Below are 19,743 nucleotides of genomic sequence, written 5' to 3'. Positions count from 1 at the left end.
CCAGAAAATGCACGAATATGACATAAAGTGTGCATAAAACATGTAGATAACATCAATAATGTGGCATGGAACATAAGAAATTATCGATACGTCGTAGACGTATCAGATGGCGTTGCTCCCAGTCCTTGGAGCGGTGTTGTGGTTGTTGTTGTTGTTGGGGGCTCTGGGCGGAGCGCGGTTGAAGTTGTTGTTGTTGTGGTTGTAGTTGTTGTTGTTGTGGTGGCCTCCTGGCCTGGAGTTTCCTCCACTCTGGTTCTGTATAACCGGGGCGTGAAGTCTGCATCTGGGACTTGTTGTTGTTTCTCGGAGTGAAACCTCCGCTTGAGCTGGGGCGATACTTCGGGGCGTTGCTAGGCCCACTCTGGTGCGTCATACGGCGTTTGCGGTTCTCATTGGCTTGGTTCAGCTTGCCCTCTATCTGGATGGCGTAGTCGACTAGGGCTTCAAGATCGGCGAAGGGGATGTTGACGAGGACAGTCTGCATCTCATAATGCAGTCCGTTCAGGAATCTCTCCTGCCTCTTCTCGGTGGTGTCAGTCTCGTCGGGGCGTACCTTGACAGTGTAAGGAATCTGTCGCGGTATTCTACCACCGTCATGCGTCCTTGCTTGAGTTCGCGGAACTCGTCCCTCATCTTCTTGATAAGACCCGGGGGCACATGGTACTTGCTGAACTTGAGCTTGAAATCTGCCCAAGTCATGACTTGACCTCCGTTCATGGCACGGGTGCTAGTCCACCAGGCTCGGGCTGGTTCGGCAAGGTAATGGGTTGTGAACAAGACCTTTTCATTGGCTTCCACTCCGGCTACTTCCAAGTTGTTCTCCATGGTCTGGAGCCAGTCATCGGCGTCGAGGGGTTCCTCGGTTTTGCTGAACACCGGAGGGTTGGTGTTCTGGAAGTTCTTGAGCTTGGATCCGGGGTGGTCATGATTTCCATGGCCTTGGTTGGCAAGGTTTTGTAGTGCTGCGATGTTGGCTTAGCGTTCAGCTCTTTCAGTCTCCCTGTCAGCCATCAGGGTTTGCAGCAGTTGCATCATGGCATCGTTGTTGGTGAGATTGGGAGGGGCCATCTGAACATAGAGAAGATCATGAGATAAGAGGGAAATTTCTATGGTTTATTTTGAGTAAGTTCATAAAATTTGAAACTTAAATGCTTTTGATGACAAACACAACATTCATTCAACATCACACATTACAAACTAACACACTAACACTTCCCATGGTTTTAAGAACCATTCGCTCGTGCTACGATACAACGGGCGGGATACAACTCACACCTACATAAGTGATCAAGTGCAACTACTCCTCATCCTCAACATCGATCGGGACGAAGTCGTCAGGTCCTGCCTCCAGGAACTCGTAGTCCTCCTCCTCGGTGAAATCTTCCTCCTCAAAGTCATCATCGTCGCTCAGGAAGGCTGCTCCTCCATGAAGGTCGATACCTCTGTTGTCTTCCTCCATCTCTCTCAGCTGGTCCTCCTGGTCCTTGACAGTGGCCTCCAAGGATGCTATCTTGGCGCGAAGGCGCACAATCGTAGCGTCCTTCTTGGCACGCTGCTGGCGAAGGGTCTTGCGGTCGTTGGCGAGTAGCTTGATCGCCTCACCCTGCTCGATGATGTGAGCGTGGGTCTGGTTGGCGTACACGCGGGAGGCGCGCGTCCAGATCCTTCTGAGTCTGGTACAACATGAGGTCGAGGTATTCAGCATGGTGCCTCAACTTCGGGTGCGGCTGCAGCTCCATGGGCACTCCCATGGCATCACGCCTCACGAGATGCGCGAAGCGGGAAGCGAGAAGGCGCACCACGTTCTGTCCACAGAGACGCGCAAGTGCCTCCTGAAGGCCACGTGTGAGTCCGTCGAGCCAGTTGCTCTCGCGGAAGGAGAAGAGGATCCTCTCCGAGGTGAGAGGATCCATCTTGCCCCTCAAGTCAGCAGTGATGACCCACTGCAACTCTCCTCCAGGCTGGTCGTCCAACTGAATCCCGTGGAACTCGGGGTGTGGGCGTCCAAGGAAGTCCGAGACGGCGTTGAGGTCATGCTCGAAGATCAAGCTTCCACCATTCCCAAGCTGGTAGAACTTGGTGTTGATGGGTTCATTCGGCTCCATCTGAAAGCGAAATGGATAAGTAAGTTGGAGAGTGAACAAGTGTGGCAAAATTTTAAGTGGATTCAAATAAGGAAGAGCATGATTCATCAAATTTTGAAAAAGTTTCAAAGACAATAGTGTAAGTAAATTTTTATAATTATTCTCTTCATTTGATTTCAAAGTTAAGTTTTTCTGAACGTCCATTCTAACTAGGGTCTTCTAAGGTCAAACAATGCCTCTGATACCAACTTGTCAACACCCGGATTTTTAAGTCCAGATGCCTACTATGTCATTCATCGCAATCCCAGGAATATTGTTGTTGCGAGGCATAATAGTTAAGTATCATAGTCATCATTCATTACAACCCATATTGTCTTACAACCTGAATCACATGATCCATATTACACAAATAGTTTATCTATTGATCAACGAACAAACACAAGCTCATAGCGGAAGCGTAAAGATAAATGGACTCTCTAGTCCACAGGCCAACGCTTGACGTCGGAAGACTCCTAGTTGTCGTAGGCGTCCTTCTGGTCCTTGGTAGTTCTGTTCATCTTCATACTCTGGCCATTTGAATAGCCAGGGACAAAGCCGTGAGTACTTTAAGTACTCACAAACTAATACTAGTGTAAGTGCTAACAATTCTAGGGTGCTAAGCTCTAGTTTATTTGCATAAAGCCAGTTTTAGTTCACACGTATTTGAGAAAGACTTATTGAAGTGCTAACTAACTCAAGTGGGAACATTAGTGTCATTCCCACAATTCAAGTGGTGATTCAAAATCAAGTCACCAATTCACCATTCACTTTACCAACATTTTCAAGAATCTGACACCGGAAACTGTATGGCCTTTCCAACCGTCCGTAACCGTGGACACTGCTATTCAAATAGGTTTACACTCTGTAGAGGTTGCACACTTGTACCACAACATTTGATTTCATCCGTCGGGATTACCCCGAATCATTGTAACACAGTACGCGGATCATCAACCATAACCTTTCACTTACAAACCCTAGTATGAGCACCTCTCCCCATGAGCTTGGCCTCCCAGTGAAGACCAACTATCAACCTGGGAACTGCACAGGGCTTGGTCGTACAATTCACCTCAATTCACATCATTTCTCAACAACGGAGGCAGCCTCGGCATAACCCCTATGATGTGTGTTCAGAGGGAACCCATACTAAGATGCATAAATTTCCAGTTAAGCCCTACCCATAATTAGGTATTGTGGGGGTACTCAAAATTGGAAAGGTATCGCATTCAAACCAATATCAATTTTATCAAAAATCACCATCGTCTCCAAGTCATATTCATTCAATGGAATGACTCATCATTCCAAGGTTTCAAATTCATTTCAAGTCACATGTTCCCATCTAGAGTAGTCAAGTTTTAGTATTTAGCACTAGCACTAATCATGAGGGGTGCTATCTTGCTTGGCTAGCTTTGAGACTAACTTTGCTACTCTAGTAACCTTCTTGACTTAGACCAAAGTTAACTATAAAAGTAAAACTTTAAGTAAACAAGTAAAAACCTCTAAGGTAAAAACTTGGGATAGGCTTGTGGTAAGAAAGGTAAGACTAATGGTGCCTTTCCCCAAAGGGCTTTGCACTTTGCAAGAATATTAGCTTGCCTTGGTAGTGGTCAAAGTTCTCCTCTTCCTCCTCTTGGTAGCAACCTTCCTCTTCTGGGTATTCTCCAGTGCTAGCGTCTAAATTTGAATATGAGGTATAATCACTCAACAATTTCAATAGCTATCCTAAGCATCACATACATTCACACAAACTATCCTAGTCACACACTTAATAAAATTAGGTGCATTGGTTTCTTTTCCTAGGAAAAATAATCTCCTCTCATTACATATGTAAATGATAGTTTCCATTTAGTTCTTGAGAAATAATTTCCTCTCATTGAATCTTCTTAAGATTTAATTTCTCAAACAATCATACATGAAATCATGTTGACCTAACTCAACCATTCATCATCATCATTTGAGAAAATGATTTAAATGAGGTAGAATACCTCATACTATTTAACAATTCTAATTATGATTTAAATTCACCAAGTATTTCATATGAGAGTATATGACCAGGGGTCCAAACTTCATATGAAAGTACTTGGGACAAGATTTGAATGAAGTGAAACACTTCATATGATTTGCATAATAGTTTTGGACAATATCACTTAATTAAACTAGCCATATAGTCCAATATTTAAACTAGGGCCTGATCATCCAAAGTGACCACACCATATTTTTGCAGAAACAATTAGTATAAGTGAAATATGAGCTATTAGAGTTGGAATCAACTCAATATCATTTTTGGTTGATTTTTAAGATTTATTAGAATGTGCAAAAGTCCCTGACTTAATCTTTTTGTCACATTATTTCTACAACAGATCTCACAGTGAGACCAGTGGCATTGGTTTGAACTTTTCAGTAGCTTTCCAACAATATCACGTTTGATAAATTTGGCCAAGCCAAACAGATTCTATTAAATTTCAAAGTCAAGACCAGTATTGAATTTAAATGGATTTGGAAAATTCAGATTTGAATTAAAGGGTCGACGGGAAACTGAGTTGGGCCGAAATGATTTAAAATAGAGAAACTTGGCCCAGCAACGCATCCAGTGCGCGTGGGCCGTCTGACGAGGTGGGGCCACCCGTCAGCGTCTCTTAAACGCGCGAAACGGTACGCGAGCTGTGGGGCGTTGGATTAAAACAGATATCAACGACGCACAGGCATCGTCGTCACCGACGAGATGCCCTGGCTTCTCCGGCGAGCCTAGTGGGTCGGAGGGCTAACCAGGGCTCCGGCGGTCAGCGGCGAGGTTCAGGGCGAGGTTGTCGATGACGCTGAGGCAGCCTGTAGCAGTGGCGGAGCTTAGGGCGGCCTGAATCGACGGCGATGTTTGCAGAGCTTCCACGGCTCCGATCTTCCAATTCCGGCGACTCCGGCGACAATCGAGCTAGCTAATGGTGCGAGGAGAAGCGGTGAAGGGTGGGGAGTGAGATGGTATGCTTGGTTTGGTCCAGGGAACTCCCTATTTATAGAATCGTGGAGGTGCTGCGGAGCAGTGCCAAGGTCGACATCGACGCGGCGGTTCCGGCGAGCTAGCGAGCTAGAGGATGGCGGGGAACTGTGCTGCGTGTCCGGGCGGTTCGTTTGGCGGCGACAGCTTGGTCGGGCGGCATCTGATGCAGTCAGGTGGTCGCTGGGCGTAGCGCGGCAGACGCGGGATATGCTCGTCGTCTCCGGCGACGGCGGGCACGGGTCGTTGTCTTGCACGTGTCCGACGGGCTCGTGGTGGCACGGCGAGGCTCAACCTGCTCGCAGGGGGTCCAGGGCGTGCTCGAGTTGGCGAGGCGGCGCGTGGCCAGTGGCGTCCGCGCGTGCACTGCTGCGACGTCATCGGCATGCCGATGTCGTTTCTGGCGCGCGAATTCCGGCGAGCTTCTGCGTCTTCCTCGTCAACGGCGGCCATAGGATGAGGTAGGGAGGCGAGGTGGATGGTTTGGGCACCAGGGCCAGTGTGGAGGAGGAAGGAGAAGAGAGGGTGTGCGGCATGGTGTGACTTGGCCGGCATGGCCATCTCCTTGCCACCTTAGGGTTCCTCCTAGGGTTTCTATGCAAGCAAGAGAGAGAGAGGGGACCAGGGGACAGGGTGGAGTGAAATGGGGCAAATAGGGTTTGGCCAAACACTATGCAAATAACGATTTTGATTTGTTCCATATTTGCCCAATTCAAATTCTTGCCAAATTTGGTTGAGTTCAAATGGTTGCAAAAATTGAGAGTGGTTGGTTTGGTTGAGTTGTAAATGATCAGAGACAACCATGTGTGGTGGTGGAATTTTAAAAATCAAAGAATTGCAAATTTGCACAAAGTGAGATTGTTGCACATATTAAAAAGTCTCAACTTTGCATGATCATAGTTTTTGATCCAAGATGATTTTGGCATGGTGGTCTTTACCAAAGTTGTTCACCTTGATGTGCTCTTGGATGAGGTGCCAAGAATTGGGAAAGTTTAGTTTGAAAAACTTGAAATGCAAGGGCTCAAAGTAGTGACCAGAATATAAATGGCAGATTTGACCATTATCATATGTGATCACAATTTGAGTTTGAATTTGATTTGATTTGTGTTTCTTTGATTCTAAAAGTTGCAATGAGTGTTTAGTAACATAATACAACTAATGGTGAAGACCAAAATTGTAACACCCCAACTTTTGCAATCATGTTTAATTATCCAAAGTGCAAAAATTAGGGGGAACAAAAACTTTTTCTATAGACTAATTAAGATGAATTGCCTTGATTTGTTTGTTATAATGAAATGCTTTGATCTGCTGGTAGAAGAATTGTCTTGTTTTGCTTGTTGAGTTTTGTCTTGAGCTACCTCAAAGAACAACACCTCTAGTGGTAAAATCATCCTTGAATTCAAAACTTGGGATCATCTACCCCTTAATACATCCTTCTCTCTTACCCTAGTCAAAAACCCTAAGGCATCATAAATTTGGCTAAGTCCCAAAATCTATTTAAGGTTCCATTTTGGAACCCCTGGATTAAGCTACCCCTTGCCATCTAAGGCAATGCACTTGGTCCTACACCTACCTTGTCATGAGCACTTCCCAGCCATGTCCTTTCCTTGAACCAAATCTCTCTTATACTCAATTATCCTTGCCTGTTTTGTGGCCAAGTCAACAATCTTTTTTGGCAGGCTTAAAATGTTCCAACTTTGGCAGTTGTTTCTTAAGCACCCACAACTGTTATTGATGACCTCAATGCATGGATCTCATCTATGCAACACCCTCTACAACTTCCACGTCTTGCATGTCCTCATCTACCCCCACAATTCTTATTTTCACTTGATCTTGCACCCTATCCACTATTTCAGCACTAGATCACTTCATCATGTTTTACCTCTTGTTATTATCCATGTCTAATCTCCACAAAACCAAGAGTGAAGATGGTAGCTACATTATGTGGCCACCCTCTACCCTTGAGATCACTCCTCCCAAAATATTTTTACCCAAAAATCCTATTTAAGATTCTTCCCTAATTTTCACCATAAAGCCACTTCTAGTTTTATCAAAGCCTTTCAAATTTTTTTCTAAGAAAATGGGAAATGTGTGTGGTATTCTATATCACCTTATTTCCACCTAAAAATAATTTCTATTTAATTATTCTCTTGTTTGTTTTTAAACATGAGAAAATCTACCTTGCTTTATAAAGTGAGTAGAGAATTTTGAACTCCTATGTTCCACCTAGTTTCTCTCAATATTTTCAAATTACCTTTCATTTCAAAATTTTACCATAGCCATAGGAGAGATTCCAACCTTATTTCTTGAGCCATATTTATAAAGTAACCTTTGTGCACCAACTACACCCCTTTATTAACACCTAATAATGCTTATGCATTATTGCATGTGATCATGCTCACACCTCCTTTTCTTTCTCTTTATCCATATTTGAATATCACATATTTCAACTCTCCACTTCCTTCTACCTTGACCAAACTTATCACTACCCTTGCCATCATTAGTAACATCACCTAGAATATTTCCTTAATACATTTGGGCAATGTGCATGACCCTCTAGGTTTGACACAAAAGAAGTGGCCGGCCATGTGATCATGGTCTTGTACCATGCACCCCCCCTTCTCCCTCTCATTAAAAGTATGATCCCTCCACCTTTCTCTCCGCCCTCTGGTCGACCACGCACCATAATTCCCCTTATTGATTAGCTTTGGGAGTGAGGAAAGAAGTTGGACACCCTTGTGCATACTTATGGCAAAGATCATGGCAAGATCTTTACTTGCAGCCTACCCCTCCTCCCTCCCCTCAATGCCAACGAGCAGCCAACCCTCACATCACCCCAGGACACCATGGAATCCTACCTAGCTAGCCCTAGCCTCTCACTTTCCCCTTCCCAATGCCATGAATGGCATAGTCCTTGACCCAAAAAGCCCTAGACATGCACCCTGCGCCCCTAGCCTTGTCAAGCACCTCTCCCTTGATTCCTGGAGGCGTGTGGAGCTATTCCCCCCGAGCCCCAAGGCTCCCCATCATTCCTCCAAGCATGCCAACCTGGTGGTCACCCCATTCTTGGTCAAGAAGAGAGCAGGCGCCCCAGCCCCCAAGGCTGCGCCATGAAGTCGCCCTGGCATCCCACTACCCAATGGGCATGGTCCCGAGGCAAAGCCTCCTCTCCTACTGGCTCGGACGAGCTCGCCCCCTCGATGGTCACCCCGTCTGGGCGTGCTTCCACATTCCCAGAGCAGCAGCGCTCTCTTGGTCACGCAAAGCCCAAGCCTGTAAAGGCATAGTGCTTGGACTCCAACGCACTAATCAGCTCTCCCCCGCGTGCTCTCTCTTTCCATCGTGACATATCAAACACCTACGGTCTGCCTGGAACATCGCATCGCTGCAAGCATCTCAGCACGCCTTTCTCCTCGAATTCAACGGCACTGGACCCAGATCTGGATGCCCTACTCAATGGCACCGCCCCTCCACCCAATCGCATCCGTGGTTCGTCACCACCCTTCTCCCTACACCATGCCCACGGTGCACCTCCTCCGGCTATAAAAGCCCACCCCGCCCACTCCTCTCCACTCCTCACCACCTCTCCTACCTCCCTGAGCCCACGCAGATAGCACCAGGGCTCTCCTCTTGCCGCTGCAAGACGGCAGAGCTCCGCCTCCCCGTGGTCACCGGCGGATGGCGCGGAAGCTGGCGCTCGACTCCAACGCTGCCTGTCCCTCCTCTCCACTTCCCTGCCCTGCCCTATCTCTTCCGCTTCTAATGCACCGCTCTGCGTTTCCCAGGATCCCCTGCAGCTGCCGCCGACTTCGTCTGTCCGGGAGCCCGACGGAGAAGAAGTCTACAGGAGGCGTTCCTATCGGGGCGGGAGAAGGCGCCGAGCACGCCTGGACGCCCCAATCCGCCGCTACCTCGCCGGAGCCTCGCCGCCGACGGTTGCTCGTCGCAGGTGAGCCCCTGGCCGCTCGCTCTCTCTCCGTTCCGCCCGCACTCGTGCCAGACGCGGAGGGAGATGACGACACCCGATCGGATCTCCCGATCGTGCATGGCCACTTGCCACGTAGGCCCATGCAGCAGGGCCCGCCACGGGCCCCTTTCTTTTCTCTGTTTTCTTTTTTATCCCACCACCTGGAAACCTACCTGGGCCAGCCCAACACTCCACCCGCATGGCCCAGTAAATTCCCGCCCATTTTATTGGTTTAAACTTTGAAAATTGCTGTTAAATTGTGTTATAACCAGCAGCACTATTTTGGGAATAAATCGAGTTTTACTTACCCAAATCCAGTGAAACCAACTGCTTTGGATCAAAAATTTCATTAGCTTTCCAATGCCACTGGCCTAGTATTTTTAGGAGTTTTGTACGATTTTTAATGTATTAAACATGATCACTGTATTCTGGTTAGTATTTCTAATTCCTAAAATTGAAAAATTAATATTTTTGAATGAATCCAATTGTGTTGATCTTGTTTTGTTACTTTCCATCTATGAAAAATATTTTTAGTCTCTGTTAATGCATGTTTGTTACTTGTAGTAATATGTGTGTGTCACATGAATTGTTAAACCAAAATCTTTTTGTTTATTAAAACCCTTTTACCACCACTTTTATTTTAAAAACAGCCATCTTGTGTTTTAATATTGCAAAACAAGTACCCCTGCATGCTTAGACTTGTTCCTTTTTAAAACTTGTTTGCAAGTTGAAATATGGTGTTTCTTTGACACCTCACCTACCATCCCCTTTAGGGAAATGGTGGTCATCACCATGATCTTGGTGTACCCTCTATGTGTGATGGGTATGCCCACTTATCTTGTGTGTGTCGACCTCTTGACACCCTTCTTGAACCCCTTGTTGATGTTATGCATACTTACTCTCGAGTATGTTGAACCCCTTGTTGATCTTATGCATGCTTACCCTGAGCATGTATGCCCCCTTGACCATCTATATTATCATCTTCTTAGCGATATGATGATTAACATCATGAACCTTGTTGAATCTTCCAACTTATGTTGATCATATACATGCTTACCCCAAGCATGTATGACCCCCTTTTGACACTGCAATAATCATCTCCTTAGTGGTATGATGGTTAGCATCACGTCCTTGTTGATAGCCTTGTTCTCCACAATAAGACTATAGGTTGGGAACCCCTTGGAAAAATACCTTGTTGAAAAGAACTTTTGAAAAACCTTGGGTGAGTTGGAATTACCTAAGTGTGTGTTTATGAAAGAAAAGGATCTTGGCAAAGATGGTTGGAAAGAGAATCTTGTTTATGAAAACTTTGGCGTCTAAGTATTCACCCGTGACAATTAACCCGCGCAACCACAGCTACTCCAACTTGGGCACGGAGCTTAGCTTGACGTTTGTTCTTCTTAGCATGAGGCACCGCACAACTATACAAGGGTACGGTTACCCCCGAGTCCGGGTTGTCATTGTTGGGACAATAGTATAACGGGAGGCCTTCGGGGCTGACCCGTCCGGAAGACACTATGGGTCTCCTGGCTTGGCGGTGGAGCCACGCTCAAGAGGAGGTGAGCTGCCACGGTGCCGGGGAGGTACATACTCCATAGGGTAGGACCTCTTGCTAAGTCGAATGGGCGAAAGGCTATGTTCGGGTATCCGTCGTGGCATATGTTGTTATGCGGGGGTGATGCCCACACGATAGGTATCCGGATAGAGGTGGGGAAAGTGTGCAAACTCTGCAGAGTAAAATCTATTCGAATAGCCGTGTCCGCGGTCATGGACGGTTGGAATGGCTGTTGCTTAGCCTGATGAGTTTTGTTTTACAAAATTGTTTGACAAAGGAAAGGAAAGAACTTGTTTGAAGTACCGGAAGGGTACGGGAAAGGATGTGTTGACCATATGGAGATGGTCGGGGAGGATAAATAAACTTGGGTTACCCCATCCTAGTGTTTTATGTTGTGGAACTCCTTTGAAGTATCTTCTTCAACAAAGATATAGAGATGTCATAGGATATCTTTTGAAGTATCTTCTTCAACAAAGATATAGAGATGCCATAGAACCCTCTTAGTGTCCCCTTCAACTGTGATGTTGGGATGCTATATCCACAAGAGAAACTACTTCTCTTCTTCATGCTATTTCTACAAGAGAGATTAGCTCTTCCCTCTTGTCATCTTAGATTAGCACTTATCATCTTGCACTCTTGCAAAGTACCTTCTTGATGGTTTGCGAGTACAATTCCAAATGTACTCACGGCTTTGTCCCTGGCTATTTACTTGGCCAGACCTGGAGGACTTTGACAGATGAAGAAGGAGTTGACGACGTCTATGCGAGCTAGGAATGTCTTCCCAGTCAGTTGCCTGTAGGGTTAAGGCAGATGACTTGGGCTCTACGCTGCTGAAGTGATTCTGCTACTCTGATGATTAGATTAGGCCCTTTGAGGCTATCTTGTAAAGATGGGTCATGTGACCTTATTGTAATTTTCTTATTCCGTTTTGTAAAGGATGATGTAATTTGATATCAGTTCGGTTATGTGTTCACGGCACACTGATCAAGGGAACGTGAACTGTATACATAACAGGGCATTTCGGACAGCTAGTCCGGGGTCCCCACAGAGCTGGTATCAGAGCTATCCTGACTGTAGGAGACCTTAGTTAGCATGGACGTTAATTAGGAAACAAGTACTTGGGAAAAACTATTTACGAAACAAATTCTTTCTTTAGTCGGAAGCATAGCTTCTACTCCTCTTATTTATTCAAAGCTTCTAAATTCTTATCTCTCCGCTTTATAAAAGGGTTTGAAAATTCTTACTCTATTGTCTCATCCAATTCAAACCTACATATTGGACGATGTCCCCAACTCAGACCGGAGACTCGAACTCAAAAATCAATCAATCCCTCGTGAAGACGCAAGTACCTCCAATTGCAGCTATTGAAGATTGGATGTCGACTTAGCCGTACGCATAAATGGACAGGAAGATCATATTTTTGGTTGTCGCCAAAGTTTGTCGATGAGCTGACCTTGTTCCTCCGTGGACTTGCACCTTTTTGCAGTCGTCAAGGATCAATCCCTCAGTTCTTGACTAGTAATTTTTAGGCTAGCCACCCGAAGTTGTCGACTTTGGGAGTACCTCGACAGCTACCCCTCTGAAGACCTCACGTCCCTGGGATGTTGAGACTGTAAGTTCTACGCAAATCTCGCTTCCACCTCAACATCGACGAGTCAATACCAGGCCTGCATCGCCACCAACTACTACCAGGATCCTTATTGAAGCAGATGTCATCAAGATGAAAACGTCAGCAGATCTGACCAGCCTAAAACTATAGGATGGATAGGACAAACTCGATCACTTTGATTGAGCTACCTCCACGTATTAGGCATCCCTAGATGCTTAGAGTGCCTTGTTTGGGTTGATGATTGCTTGTAGTCCCCTAGTGTGCTGCCTTGAGTGTTTTTATCTGTTTGTTGTGTGTATGATTGTCTTGCTCTTTAGGTCTGAAAGACACTCTTAGTGTGATAACCCAGTGTAGAAAGCCTCCCTAATATGTTATCACCCACATCTACCTCGCCGTTAGAATACTAACTATTAGTTAATTGGGTAGAATAACGGAAGGCTCTAACTCTAACCTCGTTAGCAGTTGTTCTCAACTGTCAGGAAAAACTAACCCAGACCCCATCTACACTGACTACCTTCAAGATCAGCTAAAGCATCTCTACTACACCATGGAAGCAGAAGCCAGTACCTTCAAGATTGACTGCATCTCTGCGAGAAGCCATACTAACTTGGTCTAACCTTGGAGTATAATCACGCTAACCTCAAGGATAACTTCTTGAAATCACCCTCTAACACACCGTCTAACAAGCTGGGAGAAAAATAGCGTCAAAGCCAAGCTACATCCCATGGTTCATCTGTCCTCATCAAGTGAAGCTCATGAAGATACCTCAAGACTCAAGATTAGGTGTATTTACCCGCTCACTTCTTAACTAGTATAAGTCAGCACCGACCCTCGAGCTGAAGATTGTCTTCAACGACCCTTGTTGCTGTTTCAGATGGATACCAACCAGGAGTTCCATCGACTTACTAACTCACCGCATGTCCCATATGGTCTAGCAAACACCGTGAGTGCCACTTGAAGCCATGGTCTACACGTCTCCCCCAAAGATCCTTCAACTGGTTACGGAAGACCGACGACTTCTTTAGAAGCCCCAGACAGAGCCACAAGGCAGAAGCTCGGAGTTTCTCTGAAAACCCCTGACGAAAAATCTTAAGGGTGGAAGACTTCGTCTTCCACTAAAAATTGATGCTAACCCTAAAATTTTAAACCTTTACAAAAACACCGTTGGGAACTTGGGATGAACTAACTCCCCTTGAAGCTGTGGATTGCACCTCGCTCCCTGAAGATGCTTCAACTCAAGACGAGAGAAAGATCACTTCTTCGAAAGCACCGACAAGACCGTGGCCGAAGCTTAGAGTTTTTAAACCCTCTCTATGAACAATTTTAAGGGTGGAAGACTTCATCTTCCACTGAAATTTAATGTTAACTCTAAAAAGTTTCCAACCCTGCTAAAGCACCGCTGGAGTGCACTAACTCTCCCAGAATCTTGAACCCCCGCTAGGATCGCTTAGAAGCTACAGATCTAACACCTACATGGAGTAGTCAACCTCTTCATGAAGCTCGCCTTCGGCAGGAATCCATCATGTCTCCCAGAAGATGAAGCATCGACCTTCTCGGCAACGGCACATCTACAGAAGAATGGAGTCTAACTTTAGTTAAACTTTACAACCCCTCTAGTCCTACGCTTAGTAATCTCGGGACGAGATTATTTTAAGGGTGGAAGATCTGTAACACCCCAACTTTTGCAATCATGTTTAATTATCCAAAGTGCAAAAATTAGGGGGAACAAAAACTTTTTCTATAGACTAATTAAGATGAATTGCCTTGATTTGTTTGTTATAATGAAATGCTTTGATCTGCTGGTAGAAGAATTGTCTTGTTTTGCTTGTTGAGTTTTGTCTTGAGCTACCTCAAAGAACAACACCTCTAGTGGTAAAATCATCCTTGAATTCAAAACTTGGGATCATCTACCCCTTAATACATCCTTCTCTCTTACCCTAGTCAAAAACCCTAAGGCATCATAAATTTGGCTAAGTTCCAAAATCTATTTAAGGTTCCATTTTGGAACCCCTGGATTAAGCTACCCCTTGCCATCTAAGGCAATGCACTTGGTCCTACACCTACCTTGTCATGAGCACTTCCCAGCCATGTCCTTTCCTTGAACCAAATCTCTCTTATACTCAATTATCCTTGCCTGTTTTGTGGCCAAGTCAACAATCTTTTTTGGCAGGCTTAAAATGTTCCAACTTTGGCAGTTGTTTCTTAAGCACCCACAACTGTTATTGATGACCTCAATGCATGGATCTGATCTATGCAACACCCTCTACAACTTCCACGTCTTGCATGTCCTCATCTACCTCCACAATTCTTATTTTCACTTGATCTTGCACCCTATCCACTATTTCAGCATTAGATCACTTCATCATGTTTTACCTCTTGTTATTATCCATGTCTAATCTCCACAAAACCAAGAGTGAAGATGGTAGCTACATTATGTGGCCACCCTCTACCCTTGAGATCACTCCTCCCAAAATATTTTAACCCAAAAATCCTATTTAAGATTCTTCCCTAATTTTCACCATAAAGCCACTTCTAGTTTTATCAAAGCCTTTCAAATTTTTTTCTAAGAAAATGGGAAATGTGTGTGGTATTCTATATCACCTTATTTCCACCTAAAAATAATTTCTATTTAATTATTCTCTTGTTTGTTTTTAAACATGAGAAAATCTACCTTGCTTTATAAAGTGAGTAGAGAATTTTGAACTCCTATGTTCCACCTAGTTTCTCTCAATATTTTCAAATTACCTTTCATTTCAAAATTTTACCATAGCCATAGGAGAGATTCCAACCTTATTTCTTGAGCCATATTTATAAAGTAACCTTTGTGCACCAACTACACCCCTTTATTAACACCTAATAATGCTTATGCATTATTGCATGTGATCATGCTCACACCTCCTTTTCTTTCTCTTTATCCATATTTGAATATCACATATTTCAACTCTCCACTTCCTTCTACCTTGACCAAACTTATCACTACCCTTGCCATCATTAGTAACATCACCTAGAATATTTCCTTAATACATTTGGGCAATGTGCATGACCCTCTAGGTTTGACACAAAAGAAGTGGCCGGCCATGTGATCATGGTCTTGTACCATGCACCCCCCCTTCTCCCTCTCATTAAAAGTATGATCCCTCCACCTTTCTCTCCGCCCTCTGGTCGACCACGCACCATAATTCCCCTTATTGATTAGCTTTGGGAGTGAGGAAAGAAGTTGGACACCCTTGTGCATACTTATGGCAAAGATCATGGCAAGATCTTTACTTGCAGCCTACCCCTCCTCCCTCCCCTCAATGCCAACGAGCAGCCAACCCTCACATCACCCCAGGACACCATGGAATCCTACCTAGCTAGCCCTAGCCTCTCACTTTCCCCTTCCCAATGCCATGAATGGCATAGTCCTTGACCCAAAAAGCCCTAGACATGCACCCTGCGCCCCTAGCCTTGTCAAGCACCTCTCCCTTGATTCCTGGAGGCGTGTGGAGCTATTCCCCCCGAGCCCCAAGGCTCCCCATCATTCCTCCAAGCATGCCAACCTGGTGGTCACCCCATTCTTGGTCAAGAAGAGAGCAGGCGCCCCAGCCCCCAAGGCTGCGCCATGAAGTCGCCCTGGCATCCCACTACCCAATGGGCATGGTCCCGAGGCAAAGCCTCCTCTCCTACTGGCTCGGACGAGCTTGCCCCCTCGATGGTCACCCCGTCTGGGCGTGCTTCCGCGTTCCCAGAGCAGCAGCGCTCTCTTGGTCACGCAAAGCCCAATCCTGTAAAGGCATAGTGCTTGGACTCCAACGCACTAATCAGCTCTCCCCCGCGTGCTCTCTCTTTCCATCGTGACATATCAAACACCTACGGTCTGCCTGGAACATCGCATCGCTGCAAGCATCTCAGCACGCCTTTCTCCTCGAATTCAACGGCACTGGACCCAGATCTGGATGCCCTACTCAATGGCACTGCCCCTCCACCCAATCGCATCTGTGGTTCGTCGCCACCCTTCTCCCTACACCATGCCCACGGTGCACCTCCTCCGGCTATAAAAGCCCACCCCGCCCACTCCTCTCCACTCCTCACCACCTCTCCTACCTCCCTGAGCCCACGCAGATAGCACCAGGGCTCTCCTCTTGCCGCTGCAAGACGGCAGAGCTCCACCTCCCCGTGGTCACCGGCGGATGGCGCGGAAGCTGGCGCTCGACTCCAACGCTGCCTGTCCCTCCTCTCCACTTCCCTGCCCTGCCCTATCTCTTCCGCTTCTAACGCACCGCTCTGCGTTTCCCAGGATCCCCTGCAGCTGCCGCCGACTTCGTCTGTCCGGGAGCCCGACGGAGAAGAAGTCTACAGGAGGCGTTCCTATCGGGGCGGGAGAAGGCGCCGAGCACGCCTGGACGCCCCAATCCGCCGCTACCTCGCCGGAGCCTCGCCGCCGACGGCTGCTCGTCGCAGGTGAGCCCCTGGCCGCTCGCTCTCTCTCCGTTCCGCCCGCACTCGTGCCAGACGCAGAGGGAGACGACGACACCCGATCGGATCTCCCGATCGTGCATGGCCACTTGCCACGTAGGCCCATGCAGCAGGGCCCGCCACGGGCCCCTTTCTTTTCTCTGTTTTCTTTTTTATCCCACCACCTGGAAACCTACCTGGGCCAGCCCAACACTCCACCCGCATGGCCCAGTAAATTCCCGCCCATTTTATTGGTTTAAACTTTGAAAATTGCTGTTAAATTGTGTTATAACCAGCAGCACTATTTTGGGAATAAATCGAGTTTTACTTACCCAAATCCAGTGAAACCAACTGCTTTGGATCAAAAATTTCATTAGCTTTCCAACGCCACTGGCCTAGTATTTTTAGGAGTTTTGTACGATTTTTAATGTATTAAACATGATCACTGTATTCTGGTTAGTATTTCTAATTCCTAAAATTGAAAAATTAATATTTTTGAATGAATCCAATTGTGTTGATCTTGTTTTGTTACTTTCCATCTATGAAAAATATTTTTAGTCTCTGTTAATGCATGTTTGTTACTTGTAGTAATATGTGTGTGTCACATGAATTGTTAAACCAAAATCTTTTTGTTTATTAAAACCCTTTTACCACCACTTTTATTTTAAAAACAGCCATCTTGTGTTTTAATATTGCAAAACAAGTACCCCTGCATGCTTAGACTTGTTCCTTTTTAAAACTTGTTTGCAAGTTGAAATATGGTGTTGATTGTATGCTGCGTGTTCTTTTATTTTACGACGCTAGATTCGAGCAAGGTTGGAGTTGGAGAGGAAGGATTCGAAGAATTTGAAGAAGTCCAGGGACAAATAGCCAACCAAGGCAAGCCATCTCTTGATCTCTAAATTTTGAATCACATATTGTGGTTACTTTGTTGTTATTCTTGTCTCTCGGTCTATTTTGTGTGGTATCTACTTATGATCGATGGAGCGTGCTCCCCATGAGCATGTTGAATTCTCTTTGACACCTCACCTAGCATCCCCTTTAGGGAAATGGTGGTCATCACCATGATCTTGGTGTACCCTCTATGTGTGATGGGTATGCCCACTTATCTTGTGTGTGTCGACCTCTTGACACCCTTCTTGAACCCCTTGTTGATGTTATGCATACTTACTCTCGAGTATGTTGAACCCCTTGTTGATCTTATGCATGCTTACCCTGAGCATGTATGCCCCCTTGACCATCTATATTATCATCTTCTTAGCGATATGATGATTAACATCATGAACCTTGTTGAATCTTCCAACTTATGTTGATCATATACATGCTTACCCCAAGCATGTATGACCCCCTTTTGACACTGCAATAATCATCTCCTTAGTGGTATGATGGTTAGCATCACGTCCTTGTTGATAGCCTTGTTCTCCACAATAAGACTATAGGTTGGGAACCCCTTGGAAAAATACCTTGTTGAAAAGAACTTTTGAAAAACCTTGGGTGAGTTGGACTTACCTAAGTGTGTGTTTATGAAAGAAAAGGATCTTGGCAAAGATGGTTGGAAAGAGAATCTTGTTTATGAAAACTTTGGCGTCTAAGTATTCACCCGTGACAATTAACCCGCGCAACCACAGCTACTCCAACGTGGGCACGGAGCTTAGCTTGACGTTTGTTCTTCTTAGCATGAGGCACCGCACAACTATACAAGGGTACGGTTACCCCCGAGTCCGGGTTGTCACTGTTGGGACAATAGTATAACGGGAGGCCTTCGGGGCTGACCCGTCCGGAAGACACTATGGGTCTCCTGGCTTGGTGGTGGAGCCACGCTCAAGAGGAGGTGAGCTGCCATGGTGCCGGGGAGGTACATACTCCATAGGGTAGGACCTCTTGCTAAGTCGAATGGGCAAAAGGCTATGTTCGGGTATCCGTCGTGGCATATGTTGTTATGCGGGGATGATGCCCACACGATAGGTATCCGGATAGAGGTGGGGAAAGTGTGCAAACTCTGCAGAGTAAAATCTATTCGAATAGCCGTGTCCGCGGTCATGGACGGTTGGAATGGCTGTTGCTTAGCCTGATGAGTTTTGTTTTACAAAATTGTTTGACAAAGGAAAGGAAAGAACTTGTTTGAAGTACCGGAAGGGTACGGGAAAGGATGTGTCGACCATATGGAGATGGTCGGGGAGGATAAATAAACTTGGGTTACCCCATCCTAGTGTTTTATGTTGTGGAACTCCTTTGAAGTATCTTCTTCAACAAAGATATAGAGATGTCATAGGATATCTTTTGAAGTATCTTCTTCAACAAAGATATAGAGATGCCATAGAACCCTCTTAGTGTCCCCTTCAACTGTGATGTTGGGATGCTATATCCACAAGAGAAACTACTTCTCTTCTTCATGCTATTTATACAAGAGAGATTAGCTCTTCCCTCTTGTCATCTTAGATTAGCACTTATCATCTTGCACTCTTGCAAAGTACCTTCTTGATGGTTTGCGAGTACAATTCCAAATGTACTCACGGCTTTGTCCCTGGCTATTTACTTGGCCAGACCTGGAGGACTTCGACAGATGAAGAAGGAGTTGACGACGTCTATGCGAGCTAGGAACGTCTTCCCAATCAGTTGCCTGTAGGGTTAAGGCAGATGACTTGGGCTCTACGCTGCTGAAGTGATTCTGCTACTCTGATGATTAGATTAGGCCCTTCGAGGCTATCTTGTAAAGATGGGTCATGTGACCTTATTGTAATTTTCTTATTCCGTTTTGTTAAGGATGATGTAATTTGATATCAGTTCGGTTATGTGTTCACGGCACACTGATCAAGGGAACGTGAACTGTATACATAACAGGGTATTTCGGACAGCTAGTCCGGGGTCCCCACAAAAATGGTCTAGGGTAAAGATTTGCAAAAATGGCATAAACCATATGTGAGGGTTTTAGGGTTTTGTTCTTATTTGATTTCTTTCTCTTTTTGATTTATTTGGTTTGTGATCTTCACTTGATCACTTTAGGGTTTATCACATAAGCATAACAACAATCATCATGGCATATCACTCAAAATGCACAAGTACTAT

General features: G+C 45.6%; 1 long non-coding RNA gene across 1 annotated transcript in view; it reads left to right on the top strand.

Moving 5' to 3' along the window:
• The window catches only part of LOC127307405 (uncharacterized), a 151,089-nt gene extending 131,685 nt beyond the window's left edge, over positions 1 to 19,404 (top strand). The window contains exon 5 of the long non-coding RNA XR_007855529.2: positions 19,222 to 19,404. This is a non-coding gene — a long non-coding RNA (uncharacterized lncRNA). The remainder of the gene's footprint in view (positions 1 to 19,221) is intronic.
• The last annotated feature ends 339 nt before the right edge of the window (positions 19,405 to 19,743 follow it).

The sequence above is a fragment of the Lolium perenne genome, chromosome 6, assembly GCF_019359855.2.
Source record: "Lolium perenne isolate Kyuss_39 chromosome 6, Kyuss_2.0, whole genome shotgun sequence".
Lineage (NCBI taxonomy): Eukaryota > Viridiplantae > Streptophyta > Magnoliopsida > Poales > Poaceae > Lolium > Lolium perenne.
This window is presented reverse-complemented; position numbering and strand designations above follow the sequence as displayed.